Here is a 25,943-nt window from a genome sequence, read left to right as displayed (position 1 = left end):
CTGACTCGGAGATCATAGTCTCAGCAATGATCGTCTATAGTGATTGGTTACTGATGTCTTCCAAGGGCTCAAGAATGGCAGCGTAGGTGTGGCATGCTCGTTAACTGGGTTCTAACTGACATGGAGCTACACTTTGATATCTCCAGCATTTTGCGGATCTCTCCCTTCAGAAACACACACCAGCTCTTTCTTTCTCCTCATGAATATACATAGCCATCAACATGCTGCTCAAATAAGAGATTTATAGTAGTTTAGGCAGACTCTCTCAGAGGTATCGGGCCTAATGAGCAGTAAATGCCACTCAGCATATGTTGCTAAAAAGTATAAACAGGGAAATCCCTATAAGATAGCTTTCCCTGGGTAGCCACTTACTCTCTTTGCAACAGATGTCCAAAGCATCAGGTTCTCTCGTGCCCTGGAACCAACTGTCACCCTCAAATCCCCTGGAGTGGATCATGACTGTGGTAGGATTTATGACATCTGTCACCGGGCTTCACACAGAAGACATAGTAGATTAATATGAATTACGACTGAGTTCATGAGCACTTTCAGCCATAACTGAGCTCTCTGGAAACATCTGCACCACTTGATGCTGTTGATGCTCCCAGTTGTGCTGAATGGATAGGAAATGGAAATAACAGGGTACTCATCCCCCTTGCTTATCACACTCACTGCAGGGCTTTTGACGATTTTTTAAAAAATATAAAAATCAAATATCCTTGGGGCCCCTGAATGGCTCAGTCAGTTAAGCATACAACTCTTGATTTCAGCTCAGGTCATGATCTCATAGATTCTCTCTGTCTCTCTGCCCCTTCCCTGCTCATTCTTTCTTTCAAAATAAATAAACCTAAAAAAAATCAAATGTCTTTTTAAAAAAATTATGTTTAAGTTTATTTATTTTGAGAGCGAAAAAGAGACAGAGTACATGAGTTGGGGGAGGGGAGCAGACAGAGAGAGGGAGAGAAAGAACAAGAATCCCAGGCAGCCCCCACACTGCCAGCTCAGAGCCTGCTTCGGGGTTCGAACCCAGGAACCACAAGATCATAACCCAAGCTGAAGTCAAGAGCCAGATGCTCAACAATTTGAGCCACCCAGGTGCCCCACAAAAATTAAATATCCTTAAACATCAAATAATCCTGATTAAATCATCCTGTTACAAGATTTCTAGAACTTGTGTTTTCATTGGAAAGCACCAGTCTTTGATAATGTAACCAAAGTTTCTAACACCAGAGAGCTTGCTTTACAGTTTGATCTGAAAATTTTGTGCTTTGTGCTTTTTCTGGGTTGGTGTGCTTATGGTACTGGGTTGAATTAGTCAGTATTCTCCAGAGAAACAAAATACATATGTATGTGTATATATACATGTATATCTGTATGTGTATATGTCTGTATATATATGTGTGTAGGAAGCAGCAGCCCTTTTCTCTATGACTTACTTAAATTAATAATTAGGGTAACAACAACAGTAGCAAACACACATCCCCAGCCCTTACCATACATTCAATTACAACCACTCTGTGAAGAAAGTACTAGTGTTATTAGCACCCCTAGTTTATAACTGAGGAAACTGAGTCAGAGTGAGACTAAAAATTCACTCTTTTGTGTCTGGCTTATTTCACTTAACGTAACATTTTCTATGTTCATCCGTGTTGTGGCATGTATCAAAATTTCATTCTTTTTTAGGGTTTTTTAAAGATTCATGCACCTGGAGCATCTGGGTGGCTCAGTCAGTTGGGTGTCTGACTTCGGCTTAGGTCATGATCTCATGGTTTGTGAGTTTGAGCCCCACATCAGCTCTGTGTTGACAGCTCAGAGCCTGGGGCCTGCTTCAGATTCTGTGTCTCCCTCTCTCTGCTCCTTCCCCGCTTATGCTCTGTCTCTGTCTCAAAAATAAATAAATGTAAAAAAAATTTTTTTTTAATTCATGCACCTGTTGAGGCACCCGGCTGGCTCAGTTGGAAAGGTGTGCAACTCTTGATCTTGGGGTTGTGAGTTTGAGCTCCACAGTGGGTGTAGAGTTTACTTTAAAAATAAACTAAATTCATTCATCTGTCGATGGACACTTGGCTTGTGTTCACTTTCTACTTACCGTGAATAGTGTGGCTATGAACACGGGTAAATGAGTATGTGTTTGAATCTGTGCTTTCAGTTCTTTTAGGTGTCCGTAGAAGTGGAATGCTGGATCACGTGGTGATTTTACATGTAACTTTTTGAGGAAACACAATATTGTTTAGCACCAAAGCTACACCACTTTACATTCCCACCAACACTACACCACAGTTCTGGCTTCTTCAAATCTTCCTCAATACTTACTATTCTTTCTCCTCCTCCTCCTCTTCCCTTTTTGGTAAAGACTATCTCAATGGGTTTTTTAATATACATTTTTAAAAGTGTGATCATTTTTTAAGTTGTTTTTTTGTAAAGTTTATTTATTTATTTTGAGAGAGACAGAGATAGTGTGAGTGGGAGAAGGCCAGAGACGGGAGGAGGGAGAGAGAATCTCCGGCAGGTTCTGTGCTGGCAGCACAGAGCCTGACATGGGGCTTGAACTCATGAAACTGTGAGAACGTGACCTGAGCTTAAACCAAGAGTCAGACACTTAACCTACTGAGCCACTCAGGTGCCCCAAAGGTGTGATAGTTAATTTTATGTGTCAACTTGACTAGGCCATGGGGTGCCCAGATATGTGGTCAAATTATTCTCCGCGTGCCTTTGAGAGTGTTCCTGGATGAGGTTAACATTTAAATCAGTAAAGCAGATGGCCCTCCTTAATACAAGCCTCATCCAATCAGTTGAAGGACTGACTGGAACAATATGACTGACCCTCCCCCAAGTAAGAGGGAACTCCTCCTGCCTAACTGACTTTGAGCTGAGACACTGGTCTTTTGCTGCCTTTGGACTCAAACTGAAACACTGTCTCTTCCTGAGTCTTGAAGCCTACTGGCTTCTGGGCTGGAACTACACCATTAGCATTCCTGGTTCTCAGGATTTCAGACTTGGACTAGAACTACCATCCACTCCCCTGAGTCTCCAGCTTGCCTAATGCCGATCTTGGGACTTTATGGCCTCCATAATCATGTGACCCAATTCCATGTCAAAAATCTCTTGTTGGATAGACAGATAGATAGATAAGGGGGGAGGAAGAAGAAGAAAAAGAAGGAAAGAAAGAAAGAAAGAAAGAAAAAATGAAGGAAGGAGGACATCTCTTATTGGTTCTGGGTTTCTCTAGAGAACCCTGGCTAATACAAATGGAAAGAAAAATAATAAAGTAAAACCTTGGATTCTCATGTACATGTAACCTGAAATAATCAAAACAGACAGTTTTTTTTCCTTATGTCATCCAAGGAGAGACAGGCATAGCTAGATCCTGAGATTTCACTTGGCTGATAGTTAAAGTTTTAAACTGACATCTAAATTCCAACAGTTTCAACAAAATGTTTCTCCTTAGAATCTCTAAAGATGGGCTATAGAAAACTATAAACAGGAAAGATCATAGTTAAAAACACTACAATGAGACATTAAGGAAAAGAAAATGGGGAGCTCCATAGAGGAATGAGAAGAGAAAAAACCTTAGGGCAAATATATTTAAATGGAATTTCCTCTTACATTAACATTTCTAGGCCCCAGAGAAAAAACTTCAAGTGTCCACATTGACAACTCACTAAAAAGGAAATATAAGAGGTACAATACATTTGAAAAAAATGTTCAATTTCATTAATGAAAGAAACTTCAAACCATTGAAATAACAATGTTTTTGTAACAATGTTAATTCTCACTGCTGGCCAGGATGTGGTAAAAATACTCGATATTAAACATCATTAGCAGGAAGATAAATGGAGATGAACTGTCCCGACATCATTTGGCATTACGTTTCAAGAGGCTGGAAAACGCTCTTCCTTTTGACACTGTACTTTCATTCTTGGGAAATCATTTTCTTGGGGAAACAAAGCTTTATATCAACAGATGTTCACTGCATTATGATGTAGGACAGTAAAAGAGAGAAAAGAAAATTGCCACAGAGAGCTTAGATGTTCACAAAAGGTAATGATTCCGTTGATTATGTTATATCTGTGAAGTAATCTATAAAGTAGTCTTTAAAAATTGTATTCATAAAGTGTCTGTAACATTGCAAATGCTTATAATAAGGTTAAATAGGAAAAACGTCAATACTAAACTTGTATGCCAAGCCCGACCTAACCTGCCTAGTATAGGCCCTAGAATGCCAGCCACTCCTAGGGTTCCCTATAAAGGTCTTTCATCCAGTGACCTGTCCAGCCGACCACAGCTGGGCCATGGGTGGAAAGCTGCCCAGGAAAAGCCAATTTATCTACAGAATGGCCATCAGAGAAGATGGTGATTAACTGGACCATGCAGAACTTTCCTTGGCAGAACCCAAAACTCAGGCCCAGAGAGAGAAAAGCAATTGGATGCTGGGGAGAGGGTAAAAAGTTTTCAAGTCTCCAGCACGGTATCGATGAAGCAGTGTATCCATTATCTACTGCTGTATAGCACACCATCCCCAAACTTGGTGTCTTAAAACAGCAATAAAAATTTACCTTGCTAACATCTGTATTTTTTAATTTTATTATTATTTTACTTATTTATTTAAAAATTTTTAATGTTTATTTATTCTTGAGAGAGAGAGAGAAACAGAGCATGAGCAGGGAGAGGCAGAGACAGAGAGGAAAACCCAGAATCTAAAGCAAGGCCCCAGGCTCTGAACTGTCAGCACAGAAACGGATGCGGGGCTCAAACTCATGAACAGTAAAATCATGACCTGAGCTGAAGTCTGATACTTAACCGACTGAGCCACCCAGGTGTCCTTATTGTTATTTTTTTTTTTTAAAGTAGGCTTCATGCCCAGTGTGGAGCCTAATGTGGGACTTAAACTCTTGACCCTGAGCTGCGATCAGGAGTCTGAGGCTTAACTGACTAAGCCACTCATTTGTAGGTGCCCTCACAAATCTATAATTTTGTCAGAGCTGAGTGTTAATAGTCATTGTCTGCTTCATGAGAAGAGTCAGGGAAGGAAGTTCCCTTGGGGGCAGAGGGCCCAGTTTCAATATGGCTCAGCCACAGGGCTGGCACATTTGGGTTGGCTACTTGCTGTGAGCCGTGGGCCTCTGTTCTTCTTCAAGTGGTTTTCTTCATGGATCACAACATGGGGACCAGGTTTCAAAAGGACAAGGTTGAAGAGCAATGAATTTCCTTTTCTTCTCTTTTCTTATTTTTAAGCACATGGCATGTTTATGACCTGGCCTTAGAAGTCAGAACATTGCTCTTACCAGACTCTGTTGGTCAAGGCAGTGACCCAGGTCATCCCAGTTTCAAAGGCAGGAGTCATAGGCTCCCCATCTTGCTGCAGGAGTGGCAAGGGTCCGGAGCAGCCCATGGAATGGGAGATAGTGTTGCAGCCATCTTCGGAAAACACCGTCTGCCACAAATCCATAGGGTTAAACTGAATAACCTGGTTTGGTAAAACTGTGCTGGGCCCTGCATGACCCAAAGTCTCAGAGCTTCTAGACCACATGAGATCTGTCTGCTGTTCAGTCCTGGGAGCCCATGATGTCAGGCCTGTGCTCTTACAGTAAGCTCCCATTGCTTGATGACTTAAGGTGATGTTAGCAAACCTTCCATCCTTGCAGCAACAACAAAAGCCCAACTACTCCAGACACATCATGATTTCAATTGTTGAAAGAAAAATTAGAGGTAGCCTGGGTGTCTAGGTTGATGAAGTGTCTGACTCTTGATCTTAAGGTCCTGAGTTCTATCCCTGAGGTGGGCTCCATGCTGAGTCTGGAGCCTACTAGTGATGAAGAGAAAGGAAGGAAGGAAGGAAGGAAGGAAGGAAGGAAGGAAGGAAGGAAGGAAGGAAGGAAGAGAAATTAATGGAAGGAAGACTGGAAATAAATATGTTGAAATGTTAATAGTAGTGGATATTTGGGTGATTTTAAAAACACTAAAGGGCAACTGGGTGGCTCAGTCGATTAAGCATCTGACTTTGGCTCAGGTCATGATCTGAAGGTTCATGAGTTTGAGCCCCACATTGGGCTCTGTGCTGACAGTTCAGAGCCTGGAGCCTGCTTCAGATTCTTGTCTCCCTCTCTCTCTGTCCCTCCCCTGTTCTCCTCTGTCTGTTTGTCTCTCTCAAAAAATAAATAGTAAAAAAAAAAAAAAATTATTGTTAAAAAGATTAAAAAACACTGAAAAGCTAAAAAAGCTAAAAAGAACTAAAAAGCTTTATTCAGAAAAGAAATAAAGTTCTTCATGGTGGAGAGATTTGTCTTAAAGATGAGCCTTCTATCAAGTTATGTCCAGTTGCTTGCACCTGGTTCTCATAATGGCCCTAATTGTACCTAGTTCCTTCCTAAACCTCATTTTTAATAATCCCAGCTTGGGGTCAGTTATTTGCCAGAGGTGGTTTTCTAGACGTTGTCATGTGTAACAATGGTCCTACAACTGAGAGTTTAAGGAAATTACAAGAGGCCTCTTGTCTCGTCTGCTTCTCTCATTCTCCCCCACCCTTGAGCAAGCAGACCCTCCAGAGGCGTTGAGCCGGCTCTGCAGAGAACCACTGCATCGGGCTGGCCAGTCAGGCCGGCCAGTTTCTCTAATGCTCTGTTGCTTGTCACAGAGAATAATGACATCCATCGCAGTAAAGTCCTCGTGGGCTCAGGACTCCATTTCAACTCAAATGCACTGAAGTTGTACCCATTTTGCTATTTCTGCTTTGCCACGACCGTTAGCTGGTTCAAAGGTAGTGATGAAGCAGGTTCAGGCCAAACAGTCTCCATTCTACAGATCCCTTAGAGCGGTCCCTGGTGACTCACTCCCTTTCACGTTGTCCTGTGTGGGGACAGGAGACATACCGTCCGCAGCAGACATGGTCCCTCAACAAGGTGGGAAGTCAGCTCGGCTCTCTGAGATTACCAGAGCATTCTCTCACCTCCCCCTCCCCCACTGCTCCTTTCCTTATCTTGCTCAAACTGCCTCACACATTCCCACCCCCTTTCACCTCACTCACATGTAATTGCATGCATGTGTGCGTGCATGAGCACGTGCACACACACACACACACACACACACACACACACCCTCTACTGCCACCTCATGCAGATCTGCTCATCGGAGTTTGTGTTGTGTCTTGGTACAATGTAGTTTCCCCTCATTCAAAACCGGAATGTGTTTTATCCTTTATCCTCAGGACCCACCTACGACCTCATTGCCTGCAGACAGGCTCTGTTTCCAAGCCTCTGTAAGCTTTGTGTTTGCTGAGAAGTCCCGAGCATCCACATATTTTTTTTAAGTTATTTCTTTTGAGAGAGACAGAGACAATATGAGTGAGGGAGGGGCAGAGAGAGAGGGAGAGAGAATTCCAGCAGAGACTCCGCGCTCCCAGCATAGAGCCCGATGTGGGGCTCTAACCCATGAAACCTCCAATCATGACCTGGGACAAAACCAAGAGTCAGAGGCTTAACCAAGGCAGCCACCACCCAGGTGCCCCCATCCAGATATGTTCATGGTCAAAATGGCTAGGGAGACAGGGGTGGAGGCTCAAGCCCACATAGGGAATCTGTGACACGGTGTTATCTGCTAGGAGACCTCAGGAGGAGCCCTGCTCCTTACTAGTGAGAGGGAGCTTTAAGATCTACCCCTTTCCCCGTAGAAACAGCTAGGCCTTCTCGGACAAACAAGATTACTATATCTTGGAGGCAGCTCTGTAAAAGTGCACGCTCTTCATTTGTCTGTTTTGGCAAGAATTAATCTCTGCTGTGACCTACACAAATTGATCTGAGGGCTGGCGTGGAGCGACGTCAATGCATTTCTCATGGGCGAGTTTGCAACAGCGCAAGTATGAACAGCAGCACAGCAGAGTCCTGTAAATCACATGAGCACAATGTGAAAGCGGCAGTTAATTTTTCTTTGGTCACTGCGTTTATGAAAAAGCTTCACCTGTGAGGCCTCTGCCTGCTGGCCCAGCATAGAGGACAGCCCAGCCAGACAGAAGAGTCCCTTAGAGACAATGCTCGTGTGGCAGGAATGTTGGGATTCAGTGCTAAGGTATTTTAGTCCTTTTGAAGCCCTCGGGGAACAATTAGTTGGAATAGTTTTGAATCGATAAATCCGAAGACCGTCTGATGAAGGACCCATCTCTTCCTTGCTTTTTGAAACAAAACAAAGCAAAACAACCTGTTACCTAATGCAATATGCTGCATAAAATAGAGTTTTAACTTTAACTAGGATTCAACAGACCTTTACTTAATTGCAAGTATTTGTTCTAGGCTCTGAGGAAGCCGCAATCTTTAAGATAGGATTCTTGCTCTCGAAGAGCTCATTTCCTAAACAAAGAAATTAGAGCTATGTGGTAAATAATGGAAGTGTGTGCGAGGGACAGGAAGACACAGAGGAGGAAGAAATGAACTCTGGAGGGTTCAGGAAGGCTTTCTGCAGAAAAGCAGTGCCTGTGGTTTTGCAGGATGAGTAGGAGTTAGTCTTGCAAACAAGGTGGAGAAAAGCATGTCATTCCATAGGGACAGAGCGAATACTGTGGGTGGAGGCACGGACCACCGATCTGTACGGAGAAGGCAGTGTAGACCAGGAGTTAACAAGATACACTGGGAAAAAATGGTGGGGTCAAGAGCCTAATGGTGTTAATGAAGTCTTTTAAATTTTTAATTGAGATACAATTCACAACCATAGGATTTGCCATTTTAAAGAATCTTTTAAAAAATGATTTTTAGTACATTCCCAAAGTTGTATAACCATCACCACTATCTAATTCAAGAACATTTTCATCACCCCAAAAGGAACCCTGTAGTCATTAGCAGTCACCCCCTTTTTCCCTCCTCCTGGCTTGTTTCTGGAAAACTCTAAGCCACTTTCTGTCTCTATGGATTCGCCTACTCTGGACATTTTATATAAATGGAATCCTAGAACATGTGGCTTTTTGCATCTGGTTTCTTTCACTGAGCATAATGCTTTCAAGTTTCATCCATTTTGCAGCATGTAACATTATTCCTTTTTATGGTTGAATAATATTCCATTGTATGGATATGATAGTCTGTTGTATTTGTTAATCAGTTGACGGATTGTTGATTTGTTAGTTAATCTGAGTTGCTTTCACCTTTTGGTTACTATAAATAATGCTGCTGTGAACATTTGTTTACACCCTTTTGCGTGACACATGTTTTTAAATCTCTAGGTATGTATCTAGAACTAGAATTTCTGGGTCTCATGATTTCTCTCTGCTTACCTTTTTTTGTTTAGTTTTTATTGCATAATCATAAACGTAACTGCAATCCAGCTAGACTTGGAGGGGAGTAAGGAAAATATAGAACCCATAGAACTGCAGTGAGAGCACAAAGATTATTAGATAATTTGAACCCATGGGGGTAAAGGTGTGCTCCTCTGAGCTACAGAAGGAATGCTCTGGTGGTTAAGATAAAAACACAAGTCAAATAGTGATATTCTTGCTGGTCTTGCCATTCCTGGACTGAAGCACGCCAGGACTGTCACAACATTTGTGTTCTCCTTCACCTTGTCAAGACTACACGCTTCCCATCCAACCACTCAGTGTAGGTAGTGCAGATGAGAAACTGGGGAGCATTTGTGTTGGGTCCAGCATTTGCAATGGACAAGAAGCCAGGGTACATGTGCTTCAGGATGAAATTCTCATCGTCAAATTTCTCCCCATAGGTGGACTTGTCACCAGTGCCATTATGGTGTGGGAAGTCACTACCCTGGCACAGAAATCCCAGAATAGTCCTATAAAAGCAGGAACCTTTGTAGCCAAATCCCTTCTCCCCATACTCAGAGCACCAAAGTTCTCTGCTGTCTTTGGAACTTTGTCTGCAAACAACTCAAAGGAGACATGGCCCGAGGGTTCACTGTCCATGGCGATGTTGAAGAACACCATGGAGTTAACCATGGTGAGGTGGCGTGGGCAGCTCTGGGGTGGGGGAGCATCTCCAAGGCCTCTGTTTAACTTTTTGAACTATTAGACTGCTTTTCAAAGAGGCCATGCCATTTTACGTTTCTGCAAGCAATCACAAGGGGTCTCAATTTCTCCACATCCTTACCAATGCATGTTATTTCTGTCTTTTTTATTCTACCCATCCTAGTAGGTGTGAAGTGGTCTTTTGTTGTAGTTTTGATTTGCATTTCCTTGATGACTAATGAGGTTGAACATCTCTCTCTGCTTATCGGCATTTGTAAATACTCTTTGGACAAATGTATATTCAAATCCTTTGCCAATTTTTCAATTGATGAAAACATCATAAAATTACAAACCTTAAGTTGGACTGACACAGAGAGAAGAATAAAAGCACTAAAATCAGGACATTACTACCAATCTTACAGGGAATTCTATGAATGACTGTATGCCAACAAATAGATAACTGGATCTTATCCAAATAAAAAAATGTGCTTCAAAGGACACTATTACAGTAGAAAGACAACCCACAGAAAAGGAGAAAATATTTGGAGATCGTATGTCTTGTAAGGTCTGCTGTCCAGCATACATAAAGAACTCTTACAACTCAATAACAAGACAAATAAGCCAATTGCTCTCAGGGCATAAGACTCATCCATCTTTGGTCTTACACACAGAATCATGAATATTCATTAAGTAAACTTCTTTCAGTTGATTTTTTCATTGTTTATAATAGCCAAGCTCTCGTGGCCTACAACACTTTATGTGTGAAAGTATCAGACACTACAATGTCCTGACTGGGCCATTACCAAGTCGCATCTGAATACAAGCAAAGATTTGGGGCTGAAAAACATTCTCAACACAATTGCTTAAAACCGCTATGACTCTGGACAAGGAAAAACGCTTCAAGTTCAGCTCCCAGACTGTGAAAGTGAGACCCAGGGGACCTGGGGTAAATTCAGCGTCACTGTCTCTAATTTTCTAACCACATGTTTACACCAGATTCAGAAGTAAACAGCATGAGGAAAGAGAGGCAGGGAAACTGCTTCCCCATCCAGCTGCTGTAAGCTCCTTCTCCTTCAGACCCATCGTAGTCTCCAGGGAAGATTGGCTTCTAGAACTCATGCCAGTGCTGCTGTCAACTTGCTGTGTGGCCAGGCTTCCACCCCACCACTCCAGAAAGTTGAACAATGATGGACAATGCTCTCCCATCAAGAATGGTGTCAGTCCTGAACCTGCGCTAGGGTTGAAGGGTCTTGAATAAACAAATTGGTCCCCATTCCCCAAATCTGTTCCTTCTATCACCTTCACCTTCTGGGGCACTCTCTCTCTTATTTTGCCTTTTGCCGCTCTGACTCCCATCTTTCTTCCCTGGATCCTCTTCTCCCACCAGCCCCTTGCCATTTCTTGCAAGTGCATCCTAGGTTTCATGTTTTCTCCCTCTCTAGCTCCTCTCCCTTGGTGATTTTCAGCAACTTCCTCCTCGTATCGTTTTCTATAATGACCCAGTCTCTGTCCCCAATCTCCACCTGTGAGCTCCATGCCTCGAGCCCTAACTGCCTGTGGGACACTGACATTGACAACATTATTTAGCAAGTATCTCCAACGCAACATGCCTCAGACTGTACCAACTTCCCCCACACCTGCTCCTCTTCTTGTCTCCCTTGGTCTTCATCTGGAAATTCCAAGTCATTAAATACTCTCCTGCCCCCTCTCTCTGTCCCTATATATTTAATCCATTGTGTATTTCTGACAAAACCATTCCTAGACATCTCTCCTCTCCATCCCCACTGCCTTCCTGACCATCTGCCTGACTATAGGCACACCCTCCCCTTTCCAGTCGGCACTGGTGCCAGAATTCACTCTAATACACACAAATCTGAATGGTGTCCAGCCTTCAAGGTTTTCCAGAGCTAGGGTGACTGGATGTCCCTGTTAGCCTGGACCAGGGCAGTTTTGTGGTGGATGTTCTGTTATTGCATCTGGTTAACATGCCTTTTTACTCTCAAAAGTGACCTATTTCGGCGATGAATGATGTGGTCATCCTATGACAGTGAACAGGATGAAATCCCAGCCCTTTTATATGCCTTACAGTCTGGCTCAGGCTAACTTTCTAGCTCTATCTTCTTCCCCTCTGGCCACCTGCCATTCCCCAAACATACTGCCCTGACCATCGCAAGCAGTTTCCTACCTTTTTCCACTGTCCACGCTATTCTCTCTTCCTCAACACCCTTCCCCCCTTTCCTTATCAACTCCTCCTGAACCTTCACTGCCCAGCCAGAACAGCACCTCTTCTGTGAAACCTCATATGCTGTCTGCCGCCATCCCTACCTGTCAGAGCCTGCCACTCCCCGTCCCCCGTGCCTCTGCCTGGGAACCTGTAGGGCTTGAATTTGTTCGAACCTCTGCTATGGGTTCTTAGAATCTGGTACAACGCCTGGCATGTTGCAGGTCTTCAAAGTGTTTTTGAAAGAGAGGATTTAAAGAAGCATGAAGTCAGGAGTGTTTTCTCTGGCTCTGATTAGAATTAAGAGCTTTTATCCTCCATGTGGGACTTGCTCGAGAAAATTCAACATGTCAGAGCCAAGTCTATTTCTTCATCTATAAAGTAATAAGGACAATAATTGTGGCTGCCAAAACCTACCCATGTGAACTCAGTAGGGTAATAAAAACAGGTCCTGCTGTTGAAGTATAACATGTTGAAATAAAGAGTGAGATGAGCCTTCCATCTCCTCTGTCATCTGGCCCTCAGCCCGGGTCTGCGCGGGGTGGGAGCAGGAGAAGCTTCTGAGAGCTGGCAGATGGCTGAATGGAGAATGTACCTATGGGAGGTCAGAATGATTTATCCCCATTCAAATGAAACTAATTTGAAGAATAACCATTTATTAATCATGTACACCGGTCAAATACTGGGCTAAGAAGTTTACATGCCGTTTCTTTACGTAAAGCCAATCTTGTAAGATGGATGTTATGATTTCCCATTTTACATTTGAGGAAACTGAAGCTCAGAGAGGTTAAGTTTATTTGCCAAGGGCATGAGGCTACTAAGTGGAGTTGGGATACATGATCATACGACTCCTAATGCACAGGAATGTGCCCGAGTCTTTCTGAGCCATGCTGGGTGGTCCTCACAACCACTCTGAGTTAACATCATCAGATGGGAAAACTTTCAAGTAGATGGCCCAAGGTCACGTACCTAGTAAGAAACTGTGCCAGGCTAACTCCAGAAACCACACGCCTCGTCACTACCTTTGCTGTTGTTCAGGTCTGTTTGATTTTGCTATCTCGGTTTATTCTATATCGCCAGCCTCTATCAGATACTCGCTCTTGTTCCTTCAAGTGTAGTCTGCAGAAAAGCAGTGTCAACAGCACCTGGAAACTACCTTAGAAAGAATCTGGAACCCCACTGCAGACCTAGGGAGTCAGAATCTGCATTGTAACAAGATCCCCAGGTCCTGGGGGAAGCGATTGGGTCTCAACCTTGTCTGCATGCTGGACTCCCCGGGGGAGCTTTAAAGCGTCCTGATGCTGGGGCTCCACTGACAGGGATTCTGTCTCACTGTCTGGGTGTGGTGTGAGTACTGGGCTTTTAAAAAGTTTCCCAGGGGATTCTGATGCGATGCCAGGTCTGAGAACCACTCTCTTAAGCAAATGCAGCTGTTGGTTCCTCCCTTCTCTCATTTCTGTTATGTGCAACAGACCTCACTAAAATACAGGCACAGCTTGCTGGAGAGATGGACAAAAAAACCAATCACAATATAGTAGAATACATGCCAGGGCGAGGAGAGATGCAAAGGAAGGCCCAACGCCCAGGTCTGCATGAAGGAATCAAGGCAAATTGGTCACAGGGCTCTCACAGACAAATAGGAATTCTTGGATTTGTTGACGGGGGTGGTGAGCTGGTGTGGGTGAAGGGAGAATTCTGTGTTTACTATAAAAAATGAGCTTTATAGAATTTTAAGCTAGAACAATTTAGACAGATCATTTAATGACTCTGATGGTTTCCTACCATTTTTTACTATGACCTGATTAAGGAGAAACATTTTATATCTCAGCCCAGGATATATACAAAGTTTCATGGGATAGTATTTACCTTCACTGCATGTAATGTACTTTGATATCTTGTAGTCTTTCAATACACTTCTCTTTCATTAGAAAAAAAAAATCCTGGTCAAACCTAACTGAATTTGTCATCTGCCCCACTAATGGGTCATAATCTGCAGTTTGAAAGATGTGACTTAATCTCTTCCATTTTTTCCTTGAGGAAACAATGACTCAGAATATCTAGACAACCTAGTCTGAAAGAGTAAGGAAAAGTGGATTTAAATTCCAGTGAATTAGTGTTAGCAATAAAGAAAGCCTTCTATGTGGTATTAGTTGTTGAAGATTTCAGAAGGACCTGCCTTCCTTGGAAGTCCTGCCCGTTTTCTGGGAGGCTGCCCTGTAGAGAAGGCAAAAGGGTGAATTAACAAATGAAGTATCCAAGTACTTTCTAGTCCCACTAAAATATCCTAGATGTATGAATACCAAGCAAGAATTCTCAGTTTAGGTAGGGTTGGGGAGGAGTCAATAGGAAGAGAGCCCTATTAGAACCCCATGGGGACTTTGTCTAGTGTATGTGACTCCCAGCCATTCTGATATGCACACTGCCCCTTTAAGGACAAAATTCCAGCTGACAAAAAGCCCTACTGAGGCTCTGGTTGATGGAGGGCTATATTCACTCCGGTGCATTGGGGCAGGCGGGAAAAAGAAAGGTGAGAACCACTGATCTCTTGAGCAATATGGTTTCAGAGGCCCATAAAAATTCAAACTCAGTTTAGGAATCAATATAAGGGTGCAAATGTTTTTTGGGTCAAATAAGGAAGTAAAAAAGAAAAACCCAAATACATAAAAAAAACACAAATCTCCCCCTCAAACTATTGCCATCGACAACAATCATAAGGACAGAAAGGACATGATCTTAAACTAAAGGAATCGAATACATTTTGTAAATTGAATACATTTAGCTTTAAGAAATTTTTTTGAAGTTTATTTTTATGTTGAGAGAGAGAAAGAGAGATAGGGAGCCAGAGGAGGAGGGCAGAGAGAGAGGGAGACGGAATTTCAAGCAGTCTCCACATTGTCAGAACAGAGCCCCATGTGGGGCTCGGACTCTCAAACTGTGAGATCATGACCTGAGTCAAAACCAAGAGTCAGTCACTTAACCGACTGAGCCACTCCAGCACCCCAGCTTAAGAAATTTTAAAGAAATGTTGAATTATGGTAAATATACATAAAATACATAAAATAATAAAATATCTCAACTGTTTTTAAGTGTAGAGTTCTATAGTGTTAATTACATTCAATTGTTGTGCAGTCTATCTTCAGAGCTCTTCATCTTGCAAAACTGAAATTATGTATCCATTAATAAGTCACCATACCCTCCTCCCCACAGTCTCTGGTAACCATCATCCTACTTTCTGTGTCTGTGAATTTGGCTACTCTAGTTACCTCATTTAAGTGGAATCATACAGTATTTGTCTTTTTGCAATTGGCTTCTTTCACTTAGGTCACTTCTTTCAAGATCCATTCCTGTTGTAGCAGGTCTTCCTTTTGAAGCCTGAATAATATTCCATTATGTGTATATATAATGTTACATTCATCCATGGACAGACACAGCTTGCTTCTACTTTTTGACTATTTGTGAATAATGGTGCTATGAACATGGGTGTACAAATATCTGTTTGGGTCCCTGCTTTCCATTCTTTTGGGTCTATAACCAGAGGTGGGATTTGGGGGTCATATAGTGATTGTATGTTTAGTTTTCTTAGGAATTATCATACTGTTTGAAGATGTTTAGCTTGGGAGCCTGGGTGGCTCAGTCGGTTAAGCATCCGGCTTCGGCTTAGGTCATGATCTCACAGTTTGTGGGTTTGAGCCCCGTATCGGGCTCTGTGCTGACAGCTAGCCCAGAGCCTGGAGCCTGTCTTCAGATCCTGTGTCTCCCTCTCTCTGCCCCTCCCCTGCTCATGCTGTCTCTCTTTCTCTCTCAAAAATAAATAAAAACATTACCAAAAAATTTAAGACATTTAGCTTTATATAGATAAAAAAAGCAACTACTGCCTTGTCCTAATTTTTCTTATTTCACTATGACTATTTCATCACAGACTGGCGTTGGTCTGTAGATCAATGCCTAGAATGACTGCTCCAACAGATACAAATAGATAAAAGAATCCAGAAAACCTAGATTCCTTATATTTTGTCTGACAAGAAAGTGAATTCTTTTAAATCATAAAATATCCATTAAGTAGCTTGGAAAATTATACAAAAGCCATTAGCTTGATTACACTAAATATGAAAAACAAGACACTGTCTATTATTCAATTTATCAAGCCATCATCATTTCAAATTTGACCGTAAGTCACACTCATTCTAATACTGGGCATTGAAGGTAACCAACATTTGTTTTTCCCCTACATGATCACGAATTTACAAAATCCTCCAGGAGATGACCTGGCTTTCCAAAACTCTTGTTTATCTGAAGTCTGTGTATATTAAGCTAAGTAAATTTTCTGCATGGCGGGGCTTCGAAAAAAAAATTTTTGGAGTGGTATATTTAAGTTCTTTGTGAGCTACAGAGGAAAAGTCTTTTCCTACTGAAACTTACGAGTTATTATCAAACAACCTTAATTTAGTAGAAAAAAAATCCTACTGCATTAAAATGAAATCCTAATCATAGTTGTCATTCTCCTCATTAATACTGGTCTTGGCAGTACTTTTTCACTTCTTCACCCAATCATTGGTGGGAGACGAGGCTGAAGAAATAACAAAATGTATTAGTAGTATGCCGTCCGTGTAAAAGATATACTGGAGACATACCTTTGAACATTAAATTGAAATGTTTTACTGAAGTGGGGCGCCTGGGTGGCTCAGTCAGTTAGGCCTCCGACTTTGGCTCAGGTCAGATCTCACATTCATGAGTTCGAGCCCAGCGTCAGGCTCTGTGCTGACAGCTAGCTCAGAGCCTGGAGCCTGCTTCCAGTTTTGTGCCTCCTTCTCTCTCTGCCCCCCCCCCCTCCATGCTCTCTGTCTCTCTCTCTATCAAAAATAAATAAAACATTAAAAAAAAACTTAAAAAAAAGAAATGTTTTACTGAAGAAATTAAAGATCTCTTCTAATTCCTCCCTAGAATTTCAGTGAGTCACAATTTCAATGTATTACAAATTCTAAAAGGTAACAAAGCGTCTTTTCCAAACTTATGAATCTGTTGTTTGCATAAGTCATATCTGAAGTTCCTTCCTATTTATCTTTTCCTTTTTTTTCCTTGCCTCACAGAAGCAGGAATTCTGAAAATGCTTTTACCTCTCTTATTTTTGACAGTCAAAACTGAATCAGAAGATGCCTAATGGACTTTTTTTTCATTTTGCCCTTTATCTGCTAAGTATGTTGTTAGTGCAGCACATCTTATTTTCCTGTTTTGTATGATTTGCTTGAAGCATGATGTTAACATGTCATAGAAGAAAATGCTCTGCATGTATGGAAAAAAAACCACATTGTAAAATCTGATGATTTCACGATGTTTGGGTCTGTTTGTTTCAATGAGAAGGTTGTGTTTTGGATGTTAGCGCTAGAGGTTAGTATTTGTTCATCTGCACTAACGTACACGTGCCATGAGAATGACATGAAAACTAATCTGCCTCCCATCCTTTGATTTCACCTGTTGAATCTTCTTCCATCCCCACTACTACTGATGCAGGTCAGCCTCTCATTAAATTTTTATCCTGGTAAGACATACATAACATACGGTTGATCATTTTAAGCATTTTTAAGGGTAGAGCTCGGTGGCATTAAGTACATTCACATTGTTATGCAGATCTCTCATCGGTCTCTACCTGGGTCACTGCACTAACCTTCAAAATCCAGCCTTGCTGTGGGGAGCCTGGGTGGCTCAGTCAGTGAAACATCTGACTTTGGCTGAGGTCAATGATCTCACGGTTGGGGAGTTCGAGCCCTGTGTTCTGATTTTGCTCCCACTAAGGAAAGACATAGAAATCTTATCTCTGTTGACTTATTTTCACCATATACATAGGAGAAAAATGGAAAAACGGAAGGGGCGTTCTTTGCCATTTCCTCTGTGCTTTTGGCTTCGGAGTTGATGAAAACCGAATGCAGATCAAGTTCTCGGGTCAAAGAAGGGCATTATGCCGCACTGTTTCATCCCTGGTGCGGGTTATTTCCTGCTCAGGACAGCACAGCCAAAGCAATTGTTCTGTGAACCTAGAAAATAGAAATGCTCTTTAAAACTCATTTGGCATTAAAGGGTCTAACCACCAGAAGCACAAAAAGGCTTCTGAAGTAAAATCTTTAGTTTTACAATGGTGTGGAAATAATCATTTCAAAAAATGAAGAGCTAAAACTCTCAGGGGGTTAAACTTGGACAGGTTCACACAAGTGTAAAGTAGCCTGCCGGGCCCTGGCCCCGCTGAGGATTGGGGGGCAGCTGGAATCCTCTGGTCTGCGTGGAGTCCTGAGTCTTGGGGATGGGGGCGCAGCTTGTGCTTTAGAAACCAGGAGCCCAAGGGTGCAGACCGCGTCAGGTTTCAAGCCTTTGGCAGTGCGGTTTTGTATCACTAGATGTCAGTGTGGGCTTTCCCAGCTGCCACCTTCTTTCCTCTGCGGGACACGTACCAGACTTCACCTAGGAGCCTTCCTCAAGTCCTGGCAAATGCAGGCCTGTCTTTAGAACCATAATATTGCCAAGTCTGTTGTCTGCTTGTATATTTTAAAACACAAAAACCCCAAGGCTGCTCCTTCTAATGCTATGGCCTTCTGATCTCAATGCTTCCATTTAGAAGACGGTCTGTGAGGCTGTTAGGAGGCAGGTAGTGGGACGTCCGTTGGGCTATGCTCCGCATGGGGTCATTTAGAAGCATGCTGCCTGCCCCGTGGTGCCCCGCTCCGGGAAACCACACGTCCTATGCTACCATGCCTCAAGAGTGGGGCAGGGAGCCAGGAAAAAATATGCATGATCCGCCGCATGAGGATTTAAGGATTTCATGGTCACGTTCATTAGATTTTTTTTTTTCCTGGCTTTGAGGCAGGTGATAGCCAGGGGGGTTCTGAAATCTTAAAGAATAGTCATTAGTTTCCTGTTGCTGCTGTAACAAATTACCACAAACTTTGTTACTTACAAAAACAGAAATCTATCATCTTATAGTTCTCAATAGAGCTTGGAAATCCCAAATGGGTCTAACTGGGTTCAGATCAAGATGTCAGGAGATCTGTGCTCTTCTTCTTAGGAAGGAACCGTTTTCTTGCCTTTTCTGGTTTCTAGAAGCCGCTGGTGTTCCTTGGTTTGCAGCCCCTTTCTGTGTTCAAAGCCAGCCGTGGCCAGTCAGGTCTTCCTTGTACCACACTCCTCCTCTTCTGTCTCTCCTCCTCCCTCTTCCACTTATGAGAAACCTTGTTATATGGGGCCACTCAGATAATCCAGAACAATCTCCCTGTCTCAGGCTCCTTCATTTATTGGTACCTGCAAAGTCCCTCTTGCCATGGAAGGTAACACACTCACAGTTCCAGGGATGAGCTCATGGACATCTCTAGGTGGGCATTTTTCTGCCTGTCATAGTCATCATTTTAAAAATAATAAATGATGCAGTGTTTGAGGTGATGAACCTTTTAATAGCCTAATTCAGTGTAATAGGACACTGTGTAGACTGGGTTAGAAAAGAATAAGCCCTGGATTTCCTTTGTTCATGGAACGTTAACAATGTAGAAAAATAAATTTGTCACAACTAGCATTAATGTTTGGTCACCTGCCAATCTGACAGCACTAACTACGCTGCCCCCTGTGACCCCCCATTTTCTGGAGGTCTCTGCTAGGAATGGCACCCTGCTGGTACCTGGTGAACACACACGGGCAGCAGGAGACAGGGCTCCAGCACTGACAAGCACTGTGCAAGATGAAATCCCGGGCTCCGAGAAACCGGACTAAAGTAACCCATGTAGACTTCCATGAAAATTCCACATCGGTTGGGTGTCTAAAGTCAGCAGAACTTCTCCCCATGCCTTGCCACAACCTAAAGGCTGGTTTTGCTCTGCCTTGAAAAGCTGACTTGGTCTCCCTACTTCCCACACTTGATGTTACCCCCAGATTTCCCACCTAGCAATACCAGGGACCAGAAAGGTAACCTGTCGCCCTTAAGTAGTCCTTCTTGGTCATGCATGAGATCCAAGACCTGTGGAGACTACTCTCTCTCTCTCTCTCTCTCTGTTTATTTATTTTTAGGGGGGGAGAAGAGAGAGCGTGCGAGTGGGAGAGGGCAGAGAGAGGGAGGGAGAGAATCCCAAGCAGGCTCCACGTTATAGCGTTTGAATCTGCCTTACATCAGCCTCTTACCCAGTCTTCTACTTTACTCTGTTTTCCTCCCTCCTATCAATAAATCCTCCAAAATGCCTCTGAGTTATCCCTCTAAACTTTAAATACAATCATGCTACTTCCCTGTTTATGAGGTGGTTCCCTTTTGCCTTCTGGAATGATTCCAGCCTCTTAGCCCAGCACACCAAGCCTGTTAGACTCTGCCTCAATCTACTTTTCCAGGCTGTTCACTCACCTCCTGGCCTCCTACTCTTCAGTCCAGCTGTCCTGAGCTGCTTGCAGTGCTTCAGATGCTCAAAGCTCTCCCTTGCTTCATGTTCCCTTGGCCTGGAATGCCTGTGGTTGCTTAAGCCAACTCTCTCTCACGACTCAGCTCTCGATCACTTCTGGGAATGCATCCCTGTCCTTCACCCAACCCCCATCCCTGCCCTCAGCTCCAGCCTGCATTTGCCACACTGCACTCGATGCATCTCATTATTTATGTCCATGTCCCCTGACTATAAGCTATAAGATTTTTGGAGGTAGGGACCCTGTTTGCTTTAACTTTGCAGGCCCTGGCCTGACACATTACTGATGTGCAATTGCTTTTGGTTCAAGGAACCCTGAAGTCTCCAGGCACCAGGGCCGACCCAGTTCAGGGTTATGTTCTGAAACCTCCCCAGTTTAGGCTTGTGTCCCCTAGAGTACAGCCAGAGAGCCCAGCTGGCTTCTGGGAGATGGGGGGTGGGGCAGGTTGAACTGAACAGTCCACTGATTGCTCTGGGTTTTTTTGTTTTTGTTTTTGTTTTGCTATTGCCCAGGAAAGTTAGTCCTGCAACTATGAGCTTCCCGTTTCCAATCTGACCCAACCTGAGAGCATATATCAATCAGTAGCAACTCCAAGGGAACTGGCCCCTGAAGGCCTGGACTGCCCTGGCTGAAGAGTGCAGAAGACGCAAATGCGTCACACCCAGACAGCGTAGTAACGACGGCCTGTTCAGTCGGTAGGAATTCAGGACGTGCATTATCTCTGCTAGCCCTCGTGATCCCCAGCAGTTACTGGGTGTCTGCCGTCTGGGAGCTCTGCAAGTAGGCGCTGTAGGGAATTAAAAATAAAAACAGAAACAGAGTTTCCGTACTTGGGAGCCTTGTGCAATCTAGGCCAAAAATAAGGAGCTTGTCTTTACTGGGGCTTTTGGCTACCTCTGGGGGGAGGAGGCGGTAAGGGAAAATGTCTTTTAATACTTTTTAATCATTTATGTCTAACCGTAGTGATTTAAGCCACTGGTAGGAAGCAGGGATGAGAGTGCAGAGGCATTGGGGGCGGAGCCACATGCATTATGTAGCAGAGAGCTATTTTTTCCCCAAAGTCTTCTTCACTTCAGTAGGCTGGGGAAATTCCCTTGATACTGACCCCGTGTCATACCTTTCCACTGAGTGTTATATCTTTTCAACAGTAGGTCCCTAATAAAGATCAGGGATTCCTTTGAAAACACTAGGTTTGGGATCTGAGTGATTTCTCTATAATGGAGGAACGGCTGCGTGGGTTGTGGTTGTTTTGTGTTAAGGGTTTTAAAATAAGGGCTTTTAACGATTTTTTAAAAATATCATTAGCAAGCCAAAGTGGATTGAAAGTAGAGCATAATATAAATATTTAAGCTCTGATTACTACTTTATGCCATTTTGATAAGAAAGAATTAAATTATTTTTATGTAATAAAAATAGGTGCTGACGTTGTGTCTCAAGGTGTATTTAGAAAGGAAAATGATTCAGAATCTATGTTTAACATGGCTTTGGAATCTGATCACCGATTGATTAACATGAAATGCTTTTACACCACATTTAATCCTATTCAGGACCCCAAAGTCTCCTTAGTGGAAATGTAATTTTTTTAAATGTTTATTTATTTTTGAGACAGAGAGACACAATGCAAGCAAGAAAGGGGCAGAGAGAGAGGGAGACACAGAATCTGAAACAGGCTGCAGGCTCTGAGCTGTCAGCACACAACCTGATACGGGACTCGAACCCACGAACCCCAAGATCATGACCTGAGCTGAAGTCAGACGCTTAACCAACTGAGCCACCCAGGCACCCCATTGTGGAAGTGGATTTTAACTGCTCTCTAGAATCAAAGATATTTTTTAAAAAGTTTTAAATATTAGAGATTTCATATAGAAATCTCTCGATGGTCTCTCAATGATTTCTTTTCAAATTTCATAGAGATGTATATGCATGCACACCCATCCATCCCATGGTGGACAGGTGTAGGTTGATCATCATGAAATGTCAGAGTGCCCTCAAGACTCACGATGTACATACTTATCAGTAAATTACCACTAAACAGTTATTACCCATACACGTTAAGTGTCAATAATGCATTAAAATTATATAAAGTAATTTTACACCTGGGTGGCTCAGTCAGGCGTCCAACTTTGGTTCAGGTCATGATCTCACGGTTTATGAGTTTGAGCTCCTCATCAGGCTCTGTGCTGACAGTGGAGCCTGCTTCAGATCCTCAGTCTCCCTCTCTCTCTGCCCCTCCCCCACTTGTGTGCATGTGCAGGTGCTCTCTGTCAAAAATAAAAATAAAAAATAAACATTTAAAAATTTAAAAAATAAAATTACACAAAGTAGTAAAATCAGTTCCAGTGAGTATTAGTATACGTGACAATATCACGACCTGCTACAGATCGTATGCAAATTAGTACAACTTTCAAGAGATAATGACACTGAGATAAAAATTCGTGTGTCTGTGAACAAATTTCAAAGTATTTTCAAATAGAGACTGAGTCATTTGAGACTTGCAACTCACTCTCTGTGAGACTGGTATTATGATCGTCTGCATTTTACAGAGGAAACAGGTTGAGCCAGGTTCAGCAGTTTGCCCTAAATCCCACGGGCAGTGCCGCACAGAGCCGGCCCTACCCCTGGCCTGGGCTCGCCCCCTTCCTGGTGCGCTGTACTCCTGCACTGACTGGCTCCATCCCTTGGAGCGCAGGCAGGATTGATTAACGCATCGATGCGAGTAAAGGGAAAAGAGAATTTGGCTTACTCAAGAGAGAAAAGTAAAAGTGTGTTAAAGGCCTTGTATAAATTATGGACGTTCTCGGTAAAAAATCACCCAACAACGGGATCCCTAAATATTCCTCTAAACTAACTTCAGTTTGCTGGTGTAAGATATAAGTTTCTAATCACCACTGAAATCCTAAACAGTGTTTTCATATTAAGATAAATTTTAGATGGTCCATTTATTTCTTTAAAGAAAGGAAATATAATAATAGGAAAAAGGCCTATTTAAAGATTTGTAATTATACAGACAGTACTATAGTTTTGTAAAGAGACTGGGTAGTGTAAAAGAAGAGAGAGAGAGAAGGTAGTGTATAACACTAAAAAAAACAAACAAACAAGGCAAATCCTGGCCATCTTTTACCCACTATAATAGAGGCCATGTGGGTGGGCAGAGACTTTAGCACAAAGTGCAGGTCTCCTGCTGCCTGCAGGAGAGCCTTGTCCGGAGGCTGTGGGCCCTCTAGTAAGAGAACTAATGGGCGTGGCACATCTTTGCCCTCCGAATACTTGCTGTCCTGTCCTGCACAGCTTTAGAAGAGTATGCCAGACAGGGGCACCTGGCTGGCTTAGTTAGTAGAGCATGCGACTCTTGATCTTGCAGTCAAGAGTTTGAGCCCCTCGTTGAGCGCAGTTTGCTTAATATAAATAAATAAGTAAGTAAATAAATAAAAGAGTGGGCAAGATATTTGCAAGGACATGGATGGAGTTGGAGAGAATAATGCAAAGTGAAATAAGTCAGCCTGAGAAAGACAAATGTGGGAATTTAAAAAACAAAACAAAGAAGGAAAAGAGAAGAGAGAGAGAGAGAGAGAGAGAGAGAGAGAGAGAGAGCGAGCTCGCGAAAGCCAAGCCAAGAAACAGATTCTTAACAACTGAGAACAAACTGATGGCTACTGGGTGGAGTGGGGGGAGGGAGGCGGGGGGCCTGGGTGAAACCTCTGGAGATTAAGGAGTGCGCTAGTTCTGATGAGCAGGGTGATATTTGGAAGTGTTGAGTCACTATCTTGTACACCTGAAATGAATATAACACTGTATGTTAACTATACTGGAATTAAACATTTTTAAAAGTTTTACAATAATAAATAAATAAAAGAGTGGGCAAGAGAGGGAAGAGAAGCACAAAAATGAATAAGTGCCAAAAGAGACTCACCCAAACGGAAATTCAAACATGGGTAACAGCAAACCCATCAGTCAGGTGTGGGCTTTTTTTTTTTTTTTTTAAGATTTTTATTTTTTTTAAAGTAATCTCTACCAGCTAAGCCAGCTGGGTGCTCCATTAGTCAGGTATTTTTACTGACAAGCCCACAGATGGGTTTCTGGCCACCAGTGTTAATGTGTGGTGCTTTAACAATTCGAACTAATTTTGAACCTCAGAGTCTTACCATTTAATCATGTGATGAAGAAGACAAACAGAGTATATGAAAAAGTGTCAAAGATTAGGAATTTTAAGGAGCTGGGGCTCTGTTCTCTTTAAGAGTCACTGAGGCATGAAAATAACAGTTCTGATTATATACAGGAAAGCATCATTTAGACCAGTGCTTCTCCAAATACAGGCTGAGGTCGTGTAGCATCAGCTTCCCAAGGCTGCTTGTTAGAATGCCAGTCTTCAAGGCCCAGCGCTGAACTAGGGAATGAGACTCATGTGGGTGGGGCCTGGCAGTCTGCTTTAAGAGGATCTCTAGATGATTCTCTTGTGCACTAAATCTTGCAAAATACTGATTCAGACCATCCTTAGTTCAACTGCAGATTACAACCCATTAATGAGTTGTCAAATCAATTCAGTAGGCAGTGACCGGCATTTTACAAAAGTGAAATGGATCCCAAGTTGCATGGGAATGAGCTCATAAAACTTGTTCCAGTTCTAGATCTGTGTGTATACCCATGTGTACCGATTTAGATGAAGCAGCACTTTTAATTTTTGAAGAACTGGTAGGATATAATAAGAAGCTACAAATTTTATATGAAGCCAGAACTGTTTGGTTGATGATAAAACACAGTGACAGCTCAATGTGGATTCCTGTTTGGGAGAGACTGAGAAAGAAGGAAAAGGGCCAAGGAAAGAACATAGCAAGCCAAGGTTTTCTAAATCCGTAATCCTCATGGGGAAAGAATCAAGAAGGCCTACCTAGAGAGGAAATCTACCACAGAGGAGATGTGAAGGAAGATAAGTATAAGACAAGGTCATGAATGACCTTCAAGAAACAATCACTGGGGCGCCTGGGTGGCTCAGTCGCTTAAGCATCAGACTTTGACTCAGGTCATTAGTTCCCAGTCTGTGGATTGGAGCCCTGCATCAGGCTCTGTGCTTACAGCTCAGAGCCTGGAGCCTGCTTCAAATTCTGTTTCCCTCTTTTTCTTCGCCCCTCCCCTGCTCACGCTCTGTCTCTCTCTCAAAAATAAATAAACATTAAAAAAATTGAAAAGAATCATATAAGTAGGAATATTCATTCACTCACTTATTCATTCATGGATCATTTTTGTCCATCAAAGGTGCCAGGTGTGTTTGGTGCTGGGGTATAGAATACATGTGAGGCCTATTGTGGACCGCATTGTTTAGTGACAAGCAAGATCAACAGCACAATCAGTGCTGTGAAGGAAGTATTAATA

General features: G+C 42.7%; 1 pseudogene; it reads right to left on the bottom strand.

Moving 5' to 3' along the window:
- Positions 1 to 9,454: 9,454 nt before the first annotated feature.
- LOC115305924 lies at positions 9,455 to 9,928 on the bottom strand (annotated as a pseudogene).
- Between the last annotated feature and the right edge of the window lie 16,015 nt (positions 9,929 to 25,943).

This window comes from Suricata suricatta, chromosome 2 (genome assembly GCF_006229205.1).
Source record: "Suricata suricatta isolate VVHF042 chromosome 2, meerkat_22Aug2017_6uvM2_HiC, whole genome shotgun sequence".
NCBI classification, from domain to species: domain Eukaryota; kingdom Metazoa; phylum Chordata; class Mammalia; order Carnivora; family Herpestidae; genus Suricata; species Suricata suricatta.
This window is presented reverse-complemented; position numbering and strand designations above follow the sequence as displayed.